Genomic DNA, 23407 nt, shown 5'->3' with positions numbered 1-23407 from the left:
TTGGATTGCAAATTATGCAATCCCATTTCCTGATTTTTTTCGGTTTTAACTAATCAAATAGGATGGTTAACAATTATTGAAAACTTAAGAAACTGCATGCTCTGTGATAAATCAATTCATTTTTTTATGATCATAATACAAAAATTAAGATGAGCATTTAAATAATTTGCATCACGTAATAATTAAGTATTTACATGAAATCGAGGGGCAGATGCAATAAATTAATACTTTGGGTTCTGAGTCACAATTTTTAATAATCAAAAATAATTTCGTTAACTGCACTTAATTTTAAAAAGGTAGGGAACTAAATTAGGGTATTGAGAGATTTCTATATGAACGGTATATTTTAAATAGGAATCGCTTTATTCTGCGTCATAAAAATTATTTTGATTTATAATTGTACGCCAAAAGACTACCAAGGTTTAGATCATTATATTTGAAAGTTATTTTACGACTAAATCATCAGTTAATTTTGAGTTGGTCAGAAAAATGGAATGTAGATTCTCACTTTCATTTTCCATCCAAGGATTAGGCATTATTAACGATACCTGAGAAGCCGAATAATTTTTTTAATGAAGTAAATATTTTATTAAATATTATTGAGCATTAAGGTACTTGTGATTGGCAGTAGGAAAAATAAATAACATATGGATGAAAAAATATACGTATATTGATAATTCATGTGAACCTTAAAAATCATGACCCTCAAATACTACTATTGATATTGAAAAAGATTAAAAAATGTTATCACCCCGTAACAAACAGCAGATGAAGTTATCCGAGAATGTCTGAATTTCTCTTGAAATCTCTTGACCGAAAAACTAATTTCCTTTGAAAGGCCCTTCATTGCACCATGGCGTTAAATTCATCGTACAGGGAAAGGGCTTAAGGGGACCTTTGAAGTTATTGAATCCTCTGGCCGCGCCCAGGACACCGGTTCGTTTTAAAACGAGGGGGAATATAGGGGTCGTGTCCTAGGTGGGAGGAATCGCGCGTGGAACCCGGCGTCGGGTTGATGCGATTATGATTTTTATAACCAAAATTCTAAACGTATATATCTTGCCCGTCCTCCTCTTCCCCATGCCCACATTTTGAGATGCAAATTCAAGGCGGGGAAGTTTCTCTACGGGGTCTCTCTCTCTCTAGTTTCCCCTCGAAAAAAAATCTTTTTTCCGCTTACGAAACTCGGGTCATGGGGGTACGGTAATAAGCGCGGGGACGTGGAAAAACGGTCCGTAATGAGAGGCGGTTTTCGGTGGGTGGAGTGAGGAAATAGCGCATAGAGTGTGGAAAGAGAGGAAACGGTGGTCAGGGTGCGGGAAATGGCGGTGGAAGTCGACCGTAATGGAGGAGGCGTCACCAGATGGAGAAAGCAAGGATACCGAAGAAATTGTGCGTAAAACTTGAACTGGCAGTGGGAAAAAAACAATATGAATACTACGGGAAAGATCTCATATAAATCAAGTAGTAAGGAAACCAGGGAGAAACAGTGGCGTTTTGGACGAACCTTGCCATGTAAAATGTTTCATAAAAACTTCGGTGAGCGTAGGAGTAGGGAATTTTTGATAGATTGAAAGGTGACAGTTCTTTCCCCATGTTTGAGAGCAATTGGCAAATATCATCACCCTCTCCAACAAAAGAAGACTCATATCTCCAATACGGCAGCATTATTTTCTCCTATTCCTGAGACAAATTACATTAATGGTAAAACGCAATGCAAAAGAAAGGCCGAAAGTAGATTAAAGTGTTTCAAAGATGATCACAATGATAATTTGAAAGAAAGGTAAATGACATAGTTTATGGCGTTACTTTAGGAAATCCTTCATGATCATGGAATACAGTTGGCTTTTCCAAATAACATATTATATATGCGAAGGTTCGTTACAGCATAGCATTTTTAATTCCAGTCTTCAGGCCGTACCTGAATATGCAACAATCTAACAAGACCTATTTTGAAAATATAACATTTTATGTGGGAAATCAATATGTCTATATGTTATTCCATCATGAAAAAATATATAAAGTATAAAAAATTTTAGGAGCAATATTTTCCTGAAGGATATATAAAGCCCTAAATTTAGGCCGTCAGTTAACTGTGAATATGATCGCAGATTGTAATGGCATTAATAAGAGGAGAGTGTATATCATTATCACTGAAAATTTGGTGATGCGAAAGAACTGCTCTAAACTCGTCCCGAAGGTCTTGGCGGATGATCAAGAGCATAGTCGAGTGTCTACTTGTGAAGACTTTCTGTGAAGTGACGCAACAATTCCCCAACCCCCTCACAGTCCCGAATTGACACCAGCAGTCTATTTCCTATTAAAAAAATAAAATCCTCCCTTAAAGGACACCATTATGACCCTAGGTGCAGTCAAAAAAGGTTGTACTCGTACCCATTAGGACCTTCCGGAATCCGCTAACCATGGAGCTTTCCAATTGTTAAAAAAGGTTTGGGCAAAATTGTGTCGTTTCTCAAGGAATATCCTTTGAGGAATTTTGAGGCATTTTAGCAATATCTAAAATAAATCTATTTTTCGAATCTTTCCTAAAGTAACCAGGTACATTTCATAAAAAAAGCAACAGAATATTTTTAAGCGCGATATAATTGGTTGGATTCATTTTTAAAATTTTTATACGATCCATATAAGCTTTGCGATGAGAATCATTTGCCTAATAAGAAATAATTTTTAGCTTCACTCACATATCGTGATTTTGAAATGATTTCCCGAGAATGGATTGATGCCCAAAATTTATTTCTTTTTATTTTGACAAAAGTAAAACTAAAGAACATTTTATTACAGTGTTTTTTATTAACAATTTTTAATTTAAAACATCATTGGGTGTAACAGAACCTTAAAAATATTGATAAAAAATTTGAAAATATTTAAATATAATTATTGTGGTTGTGATTGTGGCTTCCTCCTGAAGATAAAATGTTGAAACCCTCAGGACTTGATTTATCTAACGTTAATTGGTACGTTTACCGTCATAACTCACTAATTAGTAACTTGTAAAGAGGGCTTTAGGTTTAAATTTTAGATGATATCCTCGGACAGTCACATCTTCTCCCAATAAGCTGTAAAGTAATTCTCTTTTCCGGAGCATAGCGTATTAGTAAAATAATTGGTGGTCCGAGAAAGAAATCAACCCCATTATTCAGGCTGAGTTACATTAACTTACCTAATGGCATACTTCCATGTGAGCTCTATTGTGCGTTGTCAAAACTTAACTTCAAAGTTAGTAAACTATAGTAATCTTAATCATTTATATAAGGGTGTTTCTTCTCAATTTTTTATATATCTCTAGGAGAGATAGATTCACTAAAATATGTCATACTCTTTCCATTTAAATTATTGTGTTCTCCGCACATTCTTACGCCTTGGCTCTTTAATTTATATTCATTGCATGGAGCAATAAACTCAGTATACACCGCAAGACCAGTTTTTTATTGCCCATACAATCTCTGACGTGTTATTTTATTGGTTTAGATAACCCTTTGAGCCTGAACATAAATGTATTCATTTTGATGTACATTCGTATTCCCAACACGGCAACATTCATAATAAGAACCAGAGTTCCGTGATGATATCGTTGCTTCATTAAGAATGCTGATCGTTTGGGAAGTTATGGTATATCTTGCGCTCTATTACGAAAAACAGGTGGTAATCCAAGTGGCTGTCATTGAAAACCTACACGGTAACAATATAGGTATTTCTATTAGTTAGCAATACTCGGAGTTAGACCCCCTCGTGCTAGTGTGGCACTAAGGCAATATATGAACCTTATAAGATCGAATAAATATACTGTAAGCTTGAAAGAAGTTTACTTGATTTTAAAGAAAGATGAAAACTCTTGAACAGCAATATAAAATTTCACGTTTTCTTAGCATGTACTCATACAACTCGCATATGTGAAATGTGATCATAAGTAAAATCCTTCGAGACACTAAAAACTATTGATCATTCTGATAGCATTTTGTGTCATTTTATAGTTCACATGTTGTTTTTTGGACAAAACATTAACATGTGAACTTAAAATGCTCACCTGCCTGATATCGATGAGGTAATGTCAAAATATTTCAATGAATACGAATATTTTATAATCACAGGGGACTTAACGGCTAATTTTAATTCAAATGTAAGCGCTTTTGATACCACTTATCTCCGGAACATGTTTAATACTTATAATTAAAATACCTTACCGCCTGTGCCAACAAATAAAATTTAAGCATCCTCAACGTGGATCGACTTAGCTAACACTTCCAATCCTGAAAAAGTAGTTTCCCATGGTCAACGTGATGCACCTGGCATCTCCTCCCATGACTTAATCTACATAGTCTACTCACTCAGTACCCCAAAGTGTATGCAAACATTTATTTCTAAATGTAACTTGAGTCTTATAAATGATTATGATTTGATAAATTCTGCTGCATTACTTCCATATTGTATATCTAAACACTGGAATATTGCATATCTAGATGACGTTGAAGAAATATTTGAGGTTTTAAATTCTATTGTAATTCGATTGCTGGAATCATTCGCACCTAAAAGCGGTGTACGTGTCTCTAAACCACCTGCACCATGGCTGACACCGGACGTAAGAAAATGGCTGCACGCGATACAGTTTTTCGCACTTTTAAGAGATCTAAAAGCATAGCCTTATTTCAGAAATAATAAAAACTTAGGAATAAAGCTAAGCAGGAGACAAGAAATGAAAAAATGAGGTAATTTTACTCATTTACTAGCAAAAGGGAACCGTCAAGTGACACCTGAAGTAAATCTAAATTTGTCGGAACAGGTAAAAACAAAGATGTACCTCTACCCTCTTTACAGTCGCATGACATATTGTGCAATAATTTCACCTTACTAACAAACGCAGTGGATACATAGACAAAATCCAGTACTCGGCAATTACTTCACGATAAACTAAATCACAATTTACCACCTGCTAACACATTTCAATTTTCTCGGTCTCAGTACTCAAAACATTACGAAAAATTAAATCCACAGCACAAGGGTCGGATGGAATTTCTATTATGTAGACGACATCCATATATATCTAAGTGCCGCAATCAATAACCTTCCTCTCGCTTTGCAATTAATTAATGCTGTCCTTAATAACATAACAAGATGGGACACGCAAAACTTCATTGCATTAAGTTCACTTAAAACGCAAGCTTTACTCATTTGATATCCCAAACTGCTAAAACCTATTGGTGTATTTAAAACACTCAACTTTTATCTTCAAAACACCGTCATTTCATTGAAGAATGTTTTTACAAATTTAGGTATCCTTACAGATTGAAATTTCTCATGATTTTCACAAGTTTATAAAACTTACCGAACTGTTAATCACTTCTTCTACTCCTTTAGGAAATAGTAGTATGTTACACCCATCGCATTAAAAAGGCAGATCGTTTCTTCTCTCATAATTCCTTACTTTCATGATGTTTACGAAGGTTAGGAGCCAGACGAAAGGTAGTGCACGCAGCGTCTGTTCCTCACTGAGGCACCTGCAAAGGCGTGTGATCCCATTGGGGCGGCCATTGAGTGATGGTGTCACGTTAAAAACACTATTGAGGAAGGCAACGGGAAACCACCTCAATTATTATTCCCAAGAGTTTTATGATAAACATTACACAGAATATTTGTCCTGGCAAATACGCGACTCGGCCCAAGCGGCCGTGTGCCGTTCCCGGCTGCGGGGGAGGCAAGGCTTCCGCGGTCGTATTCTCACGAAACCCTTGCAAAAGAAAAACCAGCAGCAAACGGACAAAAGATGCAGAAGAAGAAAACCAAATCAGTTAGAATTGGAACTTTTAATTATAGAAAAATGCTGAGGACAGGAAAACTAGAGAATATTAAGCGAAAAATGGAAAAAGCATAAATAAATATTTTAGGTCTATGTTAAGAGAAATGGAAGGATAGCGGAGACTACTGGAGTGATAGCCATAGAGCATTATATACCGGAAAGGGAAAAACACTCGGGGGGTTCCCACAATATTGATAAAAAAGGTTGGAAGAAGTAGTCAGCATAGAACAAGCAGCGGATAGAATATTACCAGTAGATATAAAAGCAGAACCGACGAATTAGGTCATTGTTCGGGTATATATTCAACGAAGCAATCATAAAGAGGAAGAAGTCGATAGGATATACGATCAGTTAGAGGGCATAATCGCTTGTGCTCCAGCTGGGAAACATTTGATAGTGATGGGGTATTGTATTGCCATTGTATGCAAAGGAAAAAAGGTAATGAGGTGGAGGACAACGGTTTAGGTACGAGGAATGACCGCGGATAGAAAGCAATTGAGTTCTGTAGGAGACAGGGGTTAGTCATTACCAACACTTAGTATAGACACCGCAAAAGGCGTAGGTATACATGAAAAGTGCCAGGTGATTCAGAAATGTATCAGTTAGATTATATTCTGGTTAGACACAAATTTAGTGTCAATGAGATAAATTCGCACAGCTTCCCGGGAGCGGATGCGGACTCGGACCACAAGTTAGTTGTTATGAGTTTAGCGTCCGTTTCAAAAAGTTTAGGCAGGGGCGTAATAGGAAATGGAATATATAAGCATTAGCTGGATTGGCCTGAAAGGAGTATTAGCAGGCTGTAGAAAAATCCATGAGAGAGGGAAAAGAGCTCAGTTCAATCAAGGCAAAATGGATATATATCAAAAGAGGGATATCGATCGCCACAAAAAATTATGGGAACCACAGAAAACTATAGGTAATGGTGTAAGGATATGCAAAATAAATTTTCATGGATGAGATGATTAGAAAGATAGATGAAAAAAGAAAATGAAAGGATATGAGCACAGAGTCAGGCAGTAGGGAGTAAAAACAGTTAAATAATACACAGGGACAGGTAACAAATAATTTAAAACAATGGCAAAAAACACAGTGTGAGGATATGGAAAGTTTCCAGAGGAATTTTGAAATTAGTACGCTATACAAGAAGATTAACAGACCATCGGGAAGTAAGTAGGAATGATCTCTGTTACCGTTTGAAGCTTGGCCAGGTAATAATCGAAACAGTAAAGAACCGACATAGAAGAAAGAAATATTTAGAAGAACTGCATGGTAAAAGAATTAGGCCAGCAAAGTAAGACAGAAAAGTAGAAAGAGGGCATAACGTAGGTGAAGATAGCTTTTGGAGGAAATGATTAATGAAGGTGCATGGAAAGAATAAGAAACAAGTATGAATGTTCGAGAGGAATTCGAAATATGAACTAGATTTCTGGAGATCATGCTTAAGTTTCTCTGTAAGCCGAGGGGTTACAAGCTTTGCTGAGAGAATGGGAAATTTAATACGATAGGTATGATGATGAGAATCAACATAAATAAAACAAAGGCCATGTGATTTTCCAGAACTAGAAATACCAAGGTTACCATTAAAATAAGAGCGCAGAAGTTGGAATAGGTTAGCAGTTTACGTATCTCGGAAGTGTTTTGGACCAATATGGTCAAAGTAGTCGGGATAAAAGGAAAATAATTGCACTGAAGGAAAAGGCTTTCGCAAAGAGAATGGAGTTAATGAAAGATACGTTGAGTAAGGTTGTTAGTAAAACACTTGTCAAACTTTGATATGGAGCGTTTTTTATATGCGGCACGGAAAAATGGTGACATATACAGTAGGGTAGACTTAGGTTGGTGGGTTTTGAAATGTTGATTTGGAGTAGGATAGGGAAGGTGATATAGGCGGAAAGGTAAACGGAGGAAATGCTACCGTATAGTGTGCGAAGAGAGGTGATTGTTGGAAGAAATCATAGGTAGGCAGGAAAAATATAGGACGTCTTGATCGGCAGAATGTTGAAGAATATGATAGAGGGGTTAGGCAAACGAGGAAAGGGAAGGAATAGGATAGGGATATTGGGCGGCTGAAAGGGAGGAAGGCATTACACAAAGATGAAGAGGGACTTTTCGGGAAGGACAATAAGTTTTTTTTTGTTATGAGAAACAAAATGTATATTCGGTAGTTGTGTCCATGCAAAAACTACCTTAACTTGTACATTACTTTAAAAAAATCATAATTAAATTAACTACGCCTTATTCATTTAAAGGTTATATCATTTGTTTTTTATATGAAGCGTTCAGATTAAATACCTGTATATTTATGTTTACTTAGCAAAACGACAGAGAAATTGGGAGGAAAACAATATATATATATATATATATATATATATATATATATATATATATATATATATAGAAATATATTTTTATATCTGTATATAGATTTATATATATCTATTGATACAAAACAAATTTTTCCCCAAAGGTAAAAAGTTCCTTTAGGAGAGAGAAGCCGTCGGGGTTGACGATTCCAGGAATTCGTCTTAAGGTGCGAGGATGGGAAGGTTCAAAGTGGGGACTAAGCAAGTTAAAGATAATGTCGTCTCGGGAGTGGGGGAAAAGGGGTTTCAAGTTCAGCAATCTGGCCCAAAGATTCTCAGCTATGAAAGGAGAAAGATGGAGAGAAATGAGTAACATGAGATAAGAAGATGATTTTATGTGGCTTAACACCATTTGGTGAATGAATTTTACCTTAAATATTTTTATAAGGACATTTTCCTCCTTTTTCCAGCCGGATATATATATATATATATACATTTTCATACATACAATTCATCGTGTACAGTTAGGCACGGATTTATATATATATATATATATATATATATATATATATATATATATATATATATAATATCATACTCAACTAAGTAGATTTTTCTCATTCCCTCATACCCCCACTTTTCCGCCTCTCGTTCCGTTCTGTGCCCTCCCTCCCATATCTCGGTCCTTGTCACTTGACACGGCGAAAGGAGTGGGAAATCTCTGAAGGGAATAAAGTGGGACGTAATAAAAAAGGGACGAAATCGCAATTTACACTCAGGAGGGTGAGGAGCTTGTATAAACGGAGTCCGTGACATTTTAATGAATGACGTCGTTCATTCGACAAACAAAGGGAAGGAATGGGTTAAATAAAGAAAAGTTCTGTGGATGGATCTTCAGAGCGGGACGTGAGAAACGCTCTCGACAATGACTAAATAAAAATAATATTAATAACAATATAAACAATGAAGAATTCGTTGAACAGTCGCTGGATGCGTTAATGAGCCCTTCCGGTTTTATTTGTGAGATGAAAGGAATATTTTTTCTTAAAAATGAATTGCAAGCCAACAATTAGTTCTTACTTAATGGAGGAGTTTCAACCGCCAAATTTACCGCGTCACTTTGCATTTTTATGAGTTAAATTGAATATTTCCGCCGCAACCATTTTGCTCTTAGGTAGTTCTAACGCTGAAGAATTAAAAGAAGAAGAAATAAAATAGCGTTAAAAGCTTTAACATAATTATAATTCATGACATGACTCATTAGGTGAGGCTTTCTCGTTACAATCATCAGTAATCGTCAGCCATGGGATTACTGCATCCTACCTCTCCCCACTCAATTGATCTCGTGGACAATGGTATCAATTCATTTCGTCCATCTTTTTCATATTTTCATTTCTTTGGCTTTATGAGAGATGTTTTCTCTGGACATCTTTAGTCTTCTAAAGGCATACTCGATGAGATTATACTTAAATTATTTTTCTCCAAATATTTTTAATATTATTCTCATAAAATTCCCGTTGGATACGTCTTCAATTCATATACTCTTCGTTATTAGCTATCGTCATGTTACCATTTTGAATATCCTATCTATTTTTCCATTTTATCTCGCATCTCTAATCACAAATTCTTAACCTCTTAGAATATTTTTGGTCAATTATATGCATTATTTTATTATATTACCCCAACTATTTACTTTTATTCGGTGTATTTATTTTTACTTTGGTAGAAATATAAATTTTGGTTCTCCTTACAGTAACTTACTACCACTTCCAGGTTATGTAATAACACAATGTTTCCATCTCCTATCATTTGTTGCCCTCTTAAATGCACCTATTACGTCACCTATTATGATTTCATTCATCCTCAAGTCTCCAACTGACCATTGTCGTTTAACTTTTGATCTTTGTCTTTGGACAGTTTTCCTTCTCTCCTAATCTTCTGGTATGTCCAATCCATGACCTTTTCTTTCGCTTAAGTAATAAGTTTATTTTTTAATCGTCCTTGAATAACTTGTCATTAACATTTCATGGTGGCTCTTGGGAGTCGTAGGATTTCGTATCTGTTTTAGTTCAGGACAAACAATTTTGATTTGTCTTATTGAAAGGATATTGTTTCCTTCTTTTCACAGAAGCATAAATTGAATACTAAGAGCATATATTATTTTAATTTCAGCAGAAATGACTTTGCAAAAAAAATATTTTGATTAAATATAAATTTCCCATGAAATGTAGATTGATGCTGAAATATGACCCGTTGAATATTCTTTAGTTTGGTTTCATTGAAATAACTTGCAATGTCTTAATGCAATCGGTGATTTGTAAACAATTTGAACATTGAAATGCTTGACTACCATAATTCCTGATCCCCTGTTTCAAACTTCGAAAATATATAGACAGATGACTTGTAGTACAAATTAAGAGTGTTATATGTTTACAATAGTATTATTTGGCATATTTTTGAGTAAAGGAATACCGAATTTGAATATATTTCTAAACTATTGATTGAAATCGTATTTTAGAATTGAATCATATGTGAAACGGGCATAGGTATGTCTATAATTTGATATCATAAATTCTCTTTCATATCTCGTTATTCACAATTAATGCTAAATTATTTAAATGAATTTTAGTTACTGTAAACATCTATCAATTTTTTTCTACGAGTACTGATACTGATTCTCGTATAAGAATGTTTTATGTGCGTTGAGCACCTGTTCTTTGGGAAAAGTGCTTAGAGATGTTTTCCTTGGGGAAATAATCAACTATCTTTAAAACGGTCATCCATTAAGTAACTATTTTGAACGATTGCTCAATATAATTGAGTCATTAAAGAAAATTATTTTGCTATTTAGTTAGATAAAAAAAGACGAAGTTTATACACAAAGTTGAATTCTTATATTTAGGTGCACATCATGAGGTGATTCCGTTATAAAACTATCGTGACATTTGACGCAGTTTTTTAAATTAGCTGTTGAGTACTTTGGCGATATTAGGTAAGATACCTGTATGAACAGTTGTAAGTTCTTCATCTTCATCTTTTGTTGCGTTTATAGTGACTATATTCCCTACTCTGCTACAGTATTTTTGTTTCTCAATTCTAAATATTTCTACTATATTGAACCAAACTATCTCATTTGATGAATTCATGCTGCTTCCGGGAATTATCGTCGCGGAGGTGAGTTGATGGACAATTGTTTCGCCCCCAGTCCTGGAGGCGTCTTCGGCGGCGGAGGTCTAACTGAGTTGCGTTGTTTCAGTTTTCAAGTTTTTATTTCCGTAAAGTAATAGTGATACAAGAGATATACATGAAATATAAAAGAAATATAATAGAAAAATATGGTAACCCCGTTTTAGGATTAACTCCTCTTGCAATTTGGCTGCTTGTAATGCAATAGGAGACGCTGGCTGGCCGGGAGTTCTCTGATTCGCTCTTTCTTTGAGGCAAATGGGAATCAACCTTTTCCATGTGGGAGCCAGGGTTTAGCCGTCCTCACGGTTGAAATTTTTTACATTCTATCACTATATTGAAATTTAAGTATTAATTTATGGTAACAGCTGGAAAAATAATCGACGGTGGTGCAATTTACGATTCGAGTAAGACTCGAGATTCAATACAGGCCTGTAGGCCTGATGCCGTCTACAGCTTCTGATTTTCCACTCTACATAAAGGCAGAGGGTCGTGGTAAATATGGACATCATGCCCACACATTGACTAACTACTTTCTTCCACGAGCATCATCTGACACGGTGGGGTGTTCAATCTTTCATGGGGAACATATCATGGTTGGATACGAGCTCCACTTTCAAAGGACTAGGTTTTCAGAAAAGTTTTGATAATACTATATAGAATCTTGAAGCAGTGAATAAGTATCATTTAGAACTCTAGTTTATATTGATAATACATGCCATTCATTTAAAATCAACCATATAGTTTTAGAAATAAATGAATTCCTATTTTATTTTAAATGTTTACTGACATGGTCAAACATATTACTTAGTTGCAGTAAGTCGGACTATGTTATTTGGAAAAATGTTAATCGATGCCCTTCAGGATAGAAATGCGGAGGCTATTAGAGAGTAGCAGCACTTTAGAATTTCATAATGACTAGGGAAATTTCATGTGACCGCACCGTGCAGGTACATTGGGGAACTAGCATAAAATAAGAGAAATTGGACTGCAATCATGATATATCTAATGGGTCGTTCTCTTACACAATTCGCTAGTCCACCGAAACGAAGTTAAAGTATATAAAGAATTCAACTCGACGAATCGTGTTGTACTTTATCTCCCGTTTCATAATGGCTTGAAGTTAACCCACGATTTTTTACATTAAAAAGGTCATGTATAATAAAAACCTCGTACCCGACGCCCTCTTGGTGGCTCATGCCATGCGTCATAGAGGCACGGGCTAGGAGGTTAAGATCTCGAAAGACATTCTCCACCATTCTGCCCCCATACGTCGTTAGTAAAGGTAAAAGCACCTACCCGCAGACGTGAGCCCTGCTGCTGAACATTTAAGAGCGCTGGGAAACGGGCTGCTCAATGAGTAGGTCGTTCGGACCGCCATGAGTATTACCTTTACCATATTCGATACGGGTCTACTTCTATTTATGCACTCCATCCTTTAAAACTAGGTTGATTATTGGAGTATTATGCATGATCTTTAAACGTAAGGAGAAATAGGATAAATTAACATTGATACACTCTTATGACATGGAAGCTAAAATTCCTGTGGCTTACGGGTATTATTTGATTTCAAAAACTTTCCATGGAGAAAATGCAGTGGAGGTCTTTTACTGACCATTTAATTGATACGTAAAACGTTGAAAAACTATTTGTGTGGCAACTACGTAAGAATTATAATGATACATTAACAGTGTGTATATATATATATATATATATATATATATATATATATATATATATATATATATATATATATATATATAGTGTGTATATATATATAGTAAAAGTGTTATATATATGTATATGTATATATATATATATACAGGTGGTGATATATATATAGTAATAATTAGTAATAAGTTTTGTGAAATTCGTAATTTTGATGACTATAAGTCATATTGGTCAGTCATAATAGGTCAGTATTTAATGGAGGAATTAGACGTCAAAATTTCCAGTTCATCAGCTGTCAGCAGCTATTCATTTCTTCACGAAATCAGCTGTAAACTCGTTGCGGAACAATTAGTAAATCACTTGAAAACGTTCCTAAATAGGTTCCCACAGGTGTGTGACATTTATATAAATGTTTCTCCAGGTATAAGCTAATTTTACGGGCTAACCTAAGCCTAATGACCTACTTATGTGAAATGAACCTATGTCATCCTTTGAATAAATTCAAAGGATGACATAATACATTTATATTTCACTTGTCACAGCGATAACGGGTAGTATTTCAAGTAAAATAGTCAACAAGACGATACGAGACGTACATGCGGCTCCGCTGGCATTAGATAGCCGGAGCGGAATTAGAAGCAGTACCACCTAAAGATTTAGGAATTCTCTTCTGCTTTTTTAAATGATTATTTTCTTGTAAATGCTTGAAATAAAAAAACATTTCTTAAGAAATTTAAACCAAGAAACTCATAGAAAGGGCACTCACATATGCAGTTTTGACTTTTCCTTTGCCATCATCAGAATATGATGATGTCCTATCTTTGTTCTTCTGTGTTTGAATGTCTTAAGAAACGTTACTACATAAACTAGTGTGTATGTTTATATATATACACACACACACATATATATATATTTATTTATTTATGTTTATTTATTTTTAACTTTAAATGTTTCATATTAAAAACTAGTATTCATTAAATGGTCTACAGTACGAAATGCCACTCTTTGTTACTTCCAAATTAAATTTTACCAAAATATTTGCGATGAACCTAAAATTTGAAATTAGAGCTCTTTAGTGTGCATGCGAGTTGAAAATAAGGAAAAAAGATATTTTATTGCCAGTATATTTTATCGATTAGCAAGGAAAATTTACTTTAGTAGTGATTACTCCGTTTTTTTTACTGTCGTTTCCCCAGAGTTTAAAATTTAAAGGCGTAGCTTTAGGATCAATTATTAATCGAGTTCGTAAAAATTTTGGTTTCGTTCACATTTTGGTAATGGTTTCAGTCGCATGGTTTCATATGCCTTTATATTGAAATCGGTAATGAATGGTGAAATTATATGTTCAATTATACACTGTGATGGTGGTTTAAGGTTTAATCATTGCTCTCTTCAAGTGCACAATTCTGAAATTAGTATTTTAACATTAAACTATAAAAAATACAATCGCGTATTTCTGTCATGTTCTCTTGTTACGTTTTTTGCGCTAAAATGTTTACTAGAATATTCATTCATTTATTTCTGGAAATTCTGGTGGTTTTGTAAGTCAAAAATACTTGCAAGAAAACATATTCATCAATATGTATACATCTCCAGGATGTATGATCACAACTCAATAAAGGTTCAAATATTGGACATATATAATTAGCATGATTACCTAACATGCATTTTAATATTTGTGGAATATTTTGCATATGCTTTGCTGAAAACCACACTTAAAATGAAGTTTCAATGTAGCTTTAAACAATTTTTCAGCATACATAGCATTGAGATGGGTCAAGTTTATTACCTGCTCTTCCCTATTGCCTTCCGTCTTTTTATGAGTTAATTATTTTAGACCACCCCTCGTTGGCCTCCACCCGGAATGGAAACACGTACGTGGGCGATAGAGATGAGTTCGCTGTGAAGTGAATATCGGGGACGGAACGCGAGATAAACCGGGTGATGTGGTTTTCTTAAATGCGGCGCATTCTTTCCGAGACCCGAAGTATTCTGGTGCATACTTCACTCTCCGGGCTCTCACCACGGGACTAGATTGGAGATTGGGTTTGGAAAGGGCAAGTGGGTTCGGTAGTTAACTCCCCTTCGATTTCTCTTTCGCCTGGTGAGGAGTTTCCGAGGCGAGAAGAGAATTCGCGCGAGAGGAGGAAGGAGATGAGGCGGGAGTTCATAATAGGAAGGGGATGGTGTTGCTATCGGGAGGGAGTGGATCGGCGGTGATGGAGGGGAAGACGGCGGGTGAGTTGCAAGGAGATCAGGGTTCGGAATGATCGCGAAATGGCGGATGGAATGCGACGCCCTCTTCCTGTTGAAGGAAGAGGTAAAAAGAGGGAGAGAGATAGAGTGAGGGAAAGAGGAATCCACAGAGGGGGATAGAGTGAAGCGCCTGCGGTGTCCCCGGTGGTCGGAACTAGAAGCAGCGGGTAGGATTGGCGGTGGGAGGGAACGGAGAAAGATCTGTGTGTGACTCTGGAATTCGGTATTCCGCGTCGCTCGTCGGAATAAATGAGGCGTTTTCGAGAGCAATGGCTGCCATAAAACCGAGTTCCCCGGGTCGGGACTCCCGCGTGCGAGTCGGGAGGCTGGCGAGGCTTGGGAGAGGGGAAGGGTCTGTGGGAGCTTTTGGGGGCTCCTCTGGGAAGAGCCGGAAGCGGGTGAGGGAGAGGGGAGTGGAGGTTTGAATGTCAATTGCTCATTAAGTGGGCCGCGGGACGAATGGAAGCGAGCGAGATGTCTTGCCTTTGATTTCTTCGGTTTGGCCAGAGAACGAAAGCAAACGGACGGTGAGAACACAAAAATGAGGTTGGGCAGTTCCGGGGACTAGTTCACATATATTATATTGGCGAAAACGTCGTGACGGACGAAGTGCGAGAAAGTGCAAAATCGAAGACCTAATAAAGTCATTGTATGAAATTTGCGAAGTAAGGAGCATTATGCAGTAGATAAAGGGGGCGCGAAAAGAACAAATATGGTGAACTAATGAAGGTAGGTATTTTCACTTAATTTACTTATCTGCATCCGTATGCATGCAAATTTTGATTGTATATATTTTGAAGGAAAATGACTGGTTTGAAAGCAAAAAATGTAAAAACGGAAGGTATAAATTACTTGGTTCAAATAAATAATTAATATTTTAATATACTACAGTACAGAACATATAGTAATTTGAGTGTTTACAAAACGCAGTTACTTCAAGATCGAAGCAGGCCAGATGAAAATTTGCCTGAAATTTTATTTCCATCTCTATCGAGTCAAGTTATACTTATTCATATATCCATTACGAGATGCATTGGAAATCTTTCCAATGAGGCTATACGGATTCCGTCTTTCAGAATGGCACACTTGAGAAGCAAATATTACTGGTAATGGTAGGAATTCCAGATGCTTCCTTTGTTATATTTCCTTATTAGAAAAATTTTGCCATTGAAAAGTCTCAAATATTAAATACAAGAAAGATACAACTCAAGAATAGTTGATAATCAAGTCTTCTGTATAACATACTATTCTGGAAGTACTTTTATCATACTTAAATATAAGTAATATTTACTAGAAAGAAGTTTGTTGAAATAATGATAAACGTAAGAATACATCTACCAGCGCTCTCATCCAGTAGCTCAAAATAAGTAAGTTTTCTAATGTTCATCCTTTCGGTAAAGAAAGATTTAAAGTGGGGCATTTTACTGAAAATGCATTTATCATCCCTTTGAGAACGCATCAGAGAAGACTATCCTAATTAAGAATTGAAGTAGACATTCCTCCAAAACAGAAAAACGTTCTTTTGATAAATGGGATTTATTCCGAAATTTCATACCATAAGGAAAGATGAAAAAACATTGCAACGTGTGTAATTTCTCACATGAAGACATCATGATCATGCTGAATCTGCGTTTCAAGCAAAGGTAGTATTCATAAATTTTTGGAATAAGAAAACCTCAATGACAGCGCTAATTGTGTGCTAATGGAAGCACTAACAAGTTACTTAATGGTTAGCCTTCCTACCATATTTATTCGTTTTATGGATCTTTGATGCTGTATATTGTTTTGATAAGGACATATTATTCATTTTTAATTATAAGCAACGATGTTTGTCTTAAACATCAATGTAAAAGTACCCTCTTCGGGAACATCGGGAACTAAAATTACCAAAATAAATTTTAAAATAATTTTTCTTTATAAATTTCCTTAACCACTCAAAATGATTGGTTAATGGGTATTATAATCACTTCGTCGATCCAGAAACTTTTCGTAGTTTACAATATATGATTTTATCCAATTATCAATCAGCAAATTTTTATTACTGTCCTTTAATTTTCAAATACATTAAAGTCCACGTTAAAATACATGAATATTGTTTCAGATATTTAAATTTCATCCAAAACTAATTGAAATTTGTGCATACTTTAACTAACTTTAAGTATGTTATTAAATAAATGAAAATTATGAAATTAATTAAAAAATTTAAAACTTTTATTAGGATATTATTTTTATTAGGTAATCTACCGGTTAAGGTAGGTTTTTGGATGGACACAGCTACTAAATAAATATTTTGTGATTCCTAACAAAATACAAAATCCAGTATCCTACTCTACATCAGGTCACTCTTCATCTCTGAGTACTTTCTTCCTCCCTTCATCCCGTCTAAGATCCCTATCCTGTTCCTGCCCTTTCCTCGTTTGCCTAACATTTTTCCCGTTTATTACCGTCTTCAACATCCCACTTCCGGTCAATACCCCCTTAATCCACTTTTCCTGTCTACATAGGATTTCTCCCAACAAACTCCTCTCTTCGCTCACCATACAAAGTACTTCCTCATTAATTGGAACCCGTGCATTGTCTTGATGAAAAAGAATCTTTTTATTTTTTAGAAAATGACGCTTTCCCTTAATTTTTTTGCCCAGCCGTTCCATTAATGACGCATAATTCTCACCTGTTATCGTTATTTCCTTTTTCAAGTGATCAATGCAGATGATTCCGAGGGTATCCCAAAAGACCGTGGCCATAACCTTACCGGCCGACTTGACCGTCTTCACCCTCTTCAGAGCGCGTTCGCCTTCAAATATCCACTGTTTTCACATTTGCTTTGTCTCTGGAGTACAGTGGTGTATCCATGTTTTATCAACAGTTATATATCGACGCAGAAACTCATCAAGATTGTAACGGAAATGTGCCATAACAACCTCAGAGTCGACCACACGATGCGTTTATTCTCCGCTGTGAGCAAATGCGGCACCCATCTTGCCGAGATTTTTTTCACGGCCAGTGTTCCGTGCAAAATAGAAGCTACTGTACTTTATACTTTATAATAGGCCTATGGCTTCTACTATTTCGCGCACCTTGATTCGCCGATCATTTAAACTCATATCGTGGATATTATCAATCATTTCGGGGGTAAACACTTCCTTAGGGCGTCCGGATCTGCATTCATCTTTTGTGGATGTGCGACCACGTTTAAACTCATTCACCCAATTGTAAGCAGTTGTAAACACAGGAGCAGATGTGTCATAAACTTCATCCAACTCAGCTGTTATTTCTTTCGGCGTCAACCCTTTCAAATGCAAGTGTTTAATTACTGCTTGAAACTCATTTTTATCCAGTTTTATAGACTAATTAAAGTTCAATACTTCAATCGATGACTATGTATATATATATATATATATATATATATATATATATATATATATATATATATATATATATATATATATATATATATATATATATAACACTTTTTGAAAGTCTCACGGACGTGAATAATAATGTATAACACTTAGCACTAGTGGACACAGACAAAAACACAGAAACACACAAAAAAAGAGACTCACTATTTTTCGAATTTTCGGTGGTCGTTGCCACCTTTATCAAGGAAGAGAGGGAGAGAACTGAAGGGAATACGAGGGCTGGAGCGATGGATGGAAGGGGAAGGTGGGGAGGGAATTCCGAAGGGACGGGTTTGGAGGGGCAGCGTTAGAAGGGTGGGGAAAATGTAGAAGGTGATGGGGGTGGAAGGGGGATGAAAATATAATTAGAGCAGGGTAATTAGTGCTTAATATTGATTCCTGGCCAGTTCCAGGACTCCAAAAGCCAGATGAAGGATTGCTCTAGTGTTTTCAGTTTCAGAGGAGGATCAGAGGGTGGGAGGGATGCTATGATGGATACACTATAGCATTTATCAAAGGGAGTGTTGTGTTCGGAGGCGTGTTTGGGGATAGGGAGCATGTCAATTAAGGAAGAGTTTTTGCATGAGGCTCGGTGGTTGTTGATTCTGATATTGAGGGGTGTGGTGGTCTGCCCAATATAATAGGCAGGGCAAAGTTGGCGCTTCAGAAGGTACACTACATTGCTAGAAGTGCAAGTAGAGGGGGGAATTGGTGGGAGAGAGTTAAAAAGCGGGTGGGAGAGGGATGGGATTTTGGTTTGGAAAATAGGGCATGTTTTACATCTGGGTTTATTGCATGGCGTTGGAGTGGTTTTAGGACGGGTTGGGGATTTAAGGAGTGGATGTGTTGATTTGAGGAGATCGGATAGGTTGGCGGGGCGTTTGAAAGTAACTGAGGGGCATTTGGGAAAAAGGTTAGCGGTGGAATTATGATTTTTTAGGATAGGGTAGAGGTCTTTCAGGATTGATCGTATAGATTCTAAGCCCGGGAAGTATGTTGTGCAAATTGAGAGAGGGTGGGGTTCTGCGGTGGAGGAAGGTTTGGGAGTGTACGCATGTTTTCGGATTCTTTTGTTCAGGAGGGATTCGGGATAACCTCTTTTGAGGAGGGAACAGTGTAGACTTGAAAGGAAATAATCAAGGGAATCAGGGTCACTACAAATTCTGTGTCCTCTTGTGGATAGGGAGTAAGGAATGGAGCGTTTTGTGTGATATGGGTGGCAACTATTGTAGTGTAAGTATTGCTGTTTGTTTGTGGGTTTAATATGTACAGAGGTGTGAAATGTTTGGTTTCTTAATGTAACATTTACATCCAGGAAGGTGATTTGGGAGGAGGAAACTGTAGAACTGAAGGAAATAGAGGACGAAGCATTGAGGTCGGAAATGAAAGCTTTCAGGGAATCGGTTCCATGTGGCCAGAGGAGGAAGATATCAGCGATGTATCTGAGCCACAATAGAGGTTTCAGTGGTTGTTTTGACAGGAATTTCTTCTCTGCGAGACCAAGAAAGAGGTTTGCATAGGAAGGGCTGAACCTGCTACCCATGGCACAGCCCTTGATTTGTAAGAAGAATTTGTCGTTAAAGGAAAAGGAGTTGCGGGTGAGGATGAACTCGGAAAGACTAAGGAGAAAATCTGTGCTGGGTATGTGTGGCTCAGGGCGTTGGGAGAGGTAATGTTTGAGAGCGGAGAGACCTTCTGAGTGGGGAATCGATGTGTATAGGGATGTTGCATCTATGGTGGCCATAATGATCTCAGTATCTGGAGGGAGGGAGGTTGATTTTAGCCTTCTATCTCCTTCAGACCTGGACCTCCTCTCCCCTCCCCACCCACGCACCCCTCATTTCTATATCCTTCCAAAGATTCATTAGCCTGGGAATCCCGGTCGTCCGATTTTATCCTCCCGTCACTCCCCAACTGAAAGAATCTCTGCATTTGTAGACCACTATCTCCAACCGATAGTCCATTCCCTACCGTCACACACCAAAGATTCTTACCATTTCCTGGAAAGGCTAAGTAAGTAAGTTTTGAGCATTTGTTTTGCCTCATTGAGGTCGAATTTAAAGAAAAATTTAGGATTATCGAAATATATCTCAATATTTTCGTCACTAATTGTATACCGATGCAAGTGGGTGGACCCTGTGAAGTTCTCACATAACAATTTTGCGTATTCGATTAGGTTATTTGGAAAGAAATGGCAATAAAAGCATTCTTTAATTTTTCAGAAAATTAGAAATACATTTATTTTATATCAACCTAGAAACTATCAATGCTTTTACTAAAAACGTGCTCCTGATGTGGGGAAAAGAGTTTAAGTACTTAGCTCGGATGAATTATTTTGAGTAACAGTATTCCAACATAAACTTATGAATATATGGAAAAATTCTGTGGTTCATCCATAAAACCCTACAGCTATGTTTATTTACATTTATTGTCTTTCCAGGAAGTGATTTTGTTTAATTAACAGTTTTTTTTAAGTTAATTAACGGTGTTCATTAAATATTGTGAATCTCATTCCCGAATTATTTTCACACGGGGAATTAATTTTTCACAGTTAAGAAGAGGTTTTCGAATTTTGTTTCACAATGAAATTCTACGAGGTGTAACAATTTTAACGATTTTTATTTATCATTTGACTTTAATTAATGGTTGTAAAAATTCTGTATCTCTACTCTTTCAGGCCTTCGGTGAGAGGAACAACGGTGAGAAAATATCATCTATTCATCGAGATTAACCGGAATATACTTCGTGTAATATCATCTCGTTATCTATTTGATCATTTAAAATAATATCAGATATTAGGTAAGTACATAAATTACAGTTAATTTTTATACGATATAATATATCTGCTAAAATTTCTTACCTTATTCATAATTATACACTTTATTGTTTCAAAAGGTTACAAAATAACCTATTCAGCATTCCTTATCGATAAGCAAAATTTAGGTAATATTATCTTTACTTAGCGATGAAATAATAATTCCATTTCACATTTATGCCTTAAAGTTTAATACTCTAAGCTTTCACCGTGTTATCATGATATTATGATGCCACGGACAAAGTATGTAAGGCCAAAGAGAGATTTCCAAGATGGGCCTTCCGTGATTGTACAGAAAAATAAAGGTACCTGTTTCTTACAGATTTCTTATTAATATATTCTGCAATTAAATTATAACCTACTGAAAATAAAGAAAAATTGTCCAGGAGTTTTTATCTTAATTGAAAAATTTTTGAGAAATCATGCAGAAAGTTTCGTCATAAGAATAATTTCGGGCCATCGGTTGCCAATTTTAATTGACAATTTTCCTTCTAAGGTCATTGTCAAGAGAGATTTTTTTCATAGAATGGGTTAATTGAATGTCAGGGAAAGGAGAATTGTGGAACTTCGAAGAGAGTTGGGTCGGTCCTGTAGAATTGTGAGTTAAAAAAAACATCTCAACGAATAGGGAACGAAATAGGGTCGTAAGTATAGCTAATTGGAAACCATTAAATGGTATCATATTTCCCTCGTAAATGGGCAAATTGTTAAAGGAAAAGATTTCTACATCAATCTAATACATTTTTATTAATCAGATAGTAAAAGCCCTGTTTATTGACAACCTAAGCGACCTCTTGTTTGTCAAATTGATTACTTCATGTCATTTTCTGGAAGGTGAGAATTCTTTTATTCATATTTAATGTCAAATATATTTTGATGTTCACCCCGATTTGAGATATAATTGCCTGGCTCATCGTTGACAGTACCTAATGGGACTCGTGCGTTCCCAGAAGGTCAATTGTAAAATAATTTTTATCCTCTCTTAATAGGGATAAAGAGTGTTTCTTACATTTCACCGTGCATGTAAAGTTAAGAAACGATCATAAAACAGAAATGGATACAAATCAGCGCTTAAATCGTAGTTAAAAAAATAAATAAGAAATTAGTCCTCGGATACACTATTTATATGACTTTCATGTAGACAGTTTTTCTTGATGGGCGTAAAAAATGTAATTGATGAAATCCTTTACGCATTCCTATGGCCAAAATAGATTTTAAATCGCCTTGAATCTTCAGTAGAGTAGAAGCAACAAGGCAGTAAAATGTTTTCTACTGCGGGTATCTGTGCCTCTGTAAGACGTTTAAAAGGCGTCATAAAGGCTTGCTTAGAGTAAGTTGGGAAGAGGACCATTTTTACTGCAGCGATTTAAAAGGGAATTAGATAGCTTTGAGCAGAATGCTCGCTCTGGATTGGATTCAGTCATCATCAACGTAATTTCTGTAATTTAAAAGTAGTTGCCAAATTTTATTGAGAGTTTTCCCTTTTAAGGCTAAGGTTCAGAAAATGCTTGTAGAGATTTTGGTAGACGATGTTTTGTGAAGATTCTTCTCTATTCTATACTGACTATTCGATCTGATTTGATGGATTTATCTGAGGTAATGTTCCGTATATAAACACAATCAGCTAAGAAAAATGTTTGGCCAAATTATACTATATTATGGAAAATATCGGATAAGGTGATATGTAGGGATGTCATAAAAGAATGTGGAAATATCAGTAGAAGAAAATAAAGGAGAACTGGAATTTTGTATTAAGATTCCATTTGTATAAGACCTTTATGGCAAAGATATTAAGATATTTTCCTTGTAATCCTAGCAAAATTACTCCACCGTATAAAGGAAGGTTTTTTTCAAGCTCGGTGTCAGTAATGTTTTGTAAGAAAAATCTGCAGGAAACTTACTTCTGCCAGTTTACACCCTCCTTCTATAAGACAGTAAATTAGAATTATATGGCCATAAA

At 36.0% G+C, this 23407-nt stretch overlaps 1 protein-coding gene across 3 annotated transcripts in view; it reads left to right on the top strand.

The window, feature by feature from the left end:
• The window catches only part of LOC139695056 (zwei Ig domain protein zig-8-like), a 614690-nt gene that overhangs the window by 89844 nt on the left and 501439 nt on the right, over nucleotides 1-23407 (top strand). For all 3 annotated transcript variants that reach the window (XM_071593662.1, XM_071593663.1, XM_071593661.1), the window contains exon 2: nucleotides 21310-21431. The gene's annotated coding sequence lies outside the window, so the exon portion shown is untranslated. The remainder of the gene's footprint in view (nucleotides 1-21309; nucleotides 21432-23407) is intronic.

The sequence above is a fragment of the Hetaerina americana genome, unplaced genomic scaffold, assembly GCF_022747635.1.
Source record: "Hetaerina americana unplaced genomic scaffold, ioHetAmer1.1.p SCAF_6, whole genome shotgun sequence".
Lineage (NCBI taxonomy): Eukaryota > Metazoa > Arthropoda > Insecta > Odonata > Calopterygidae > Hetaerina > Hetaerina americana.
This window is presented reverse-complemented; position numbering and strand designations above follow the sequence as displayed.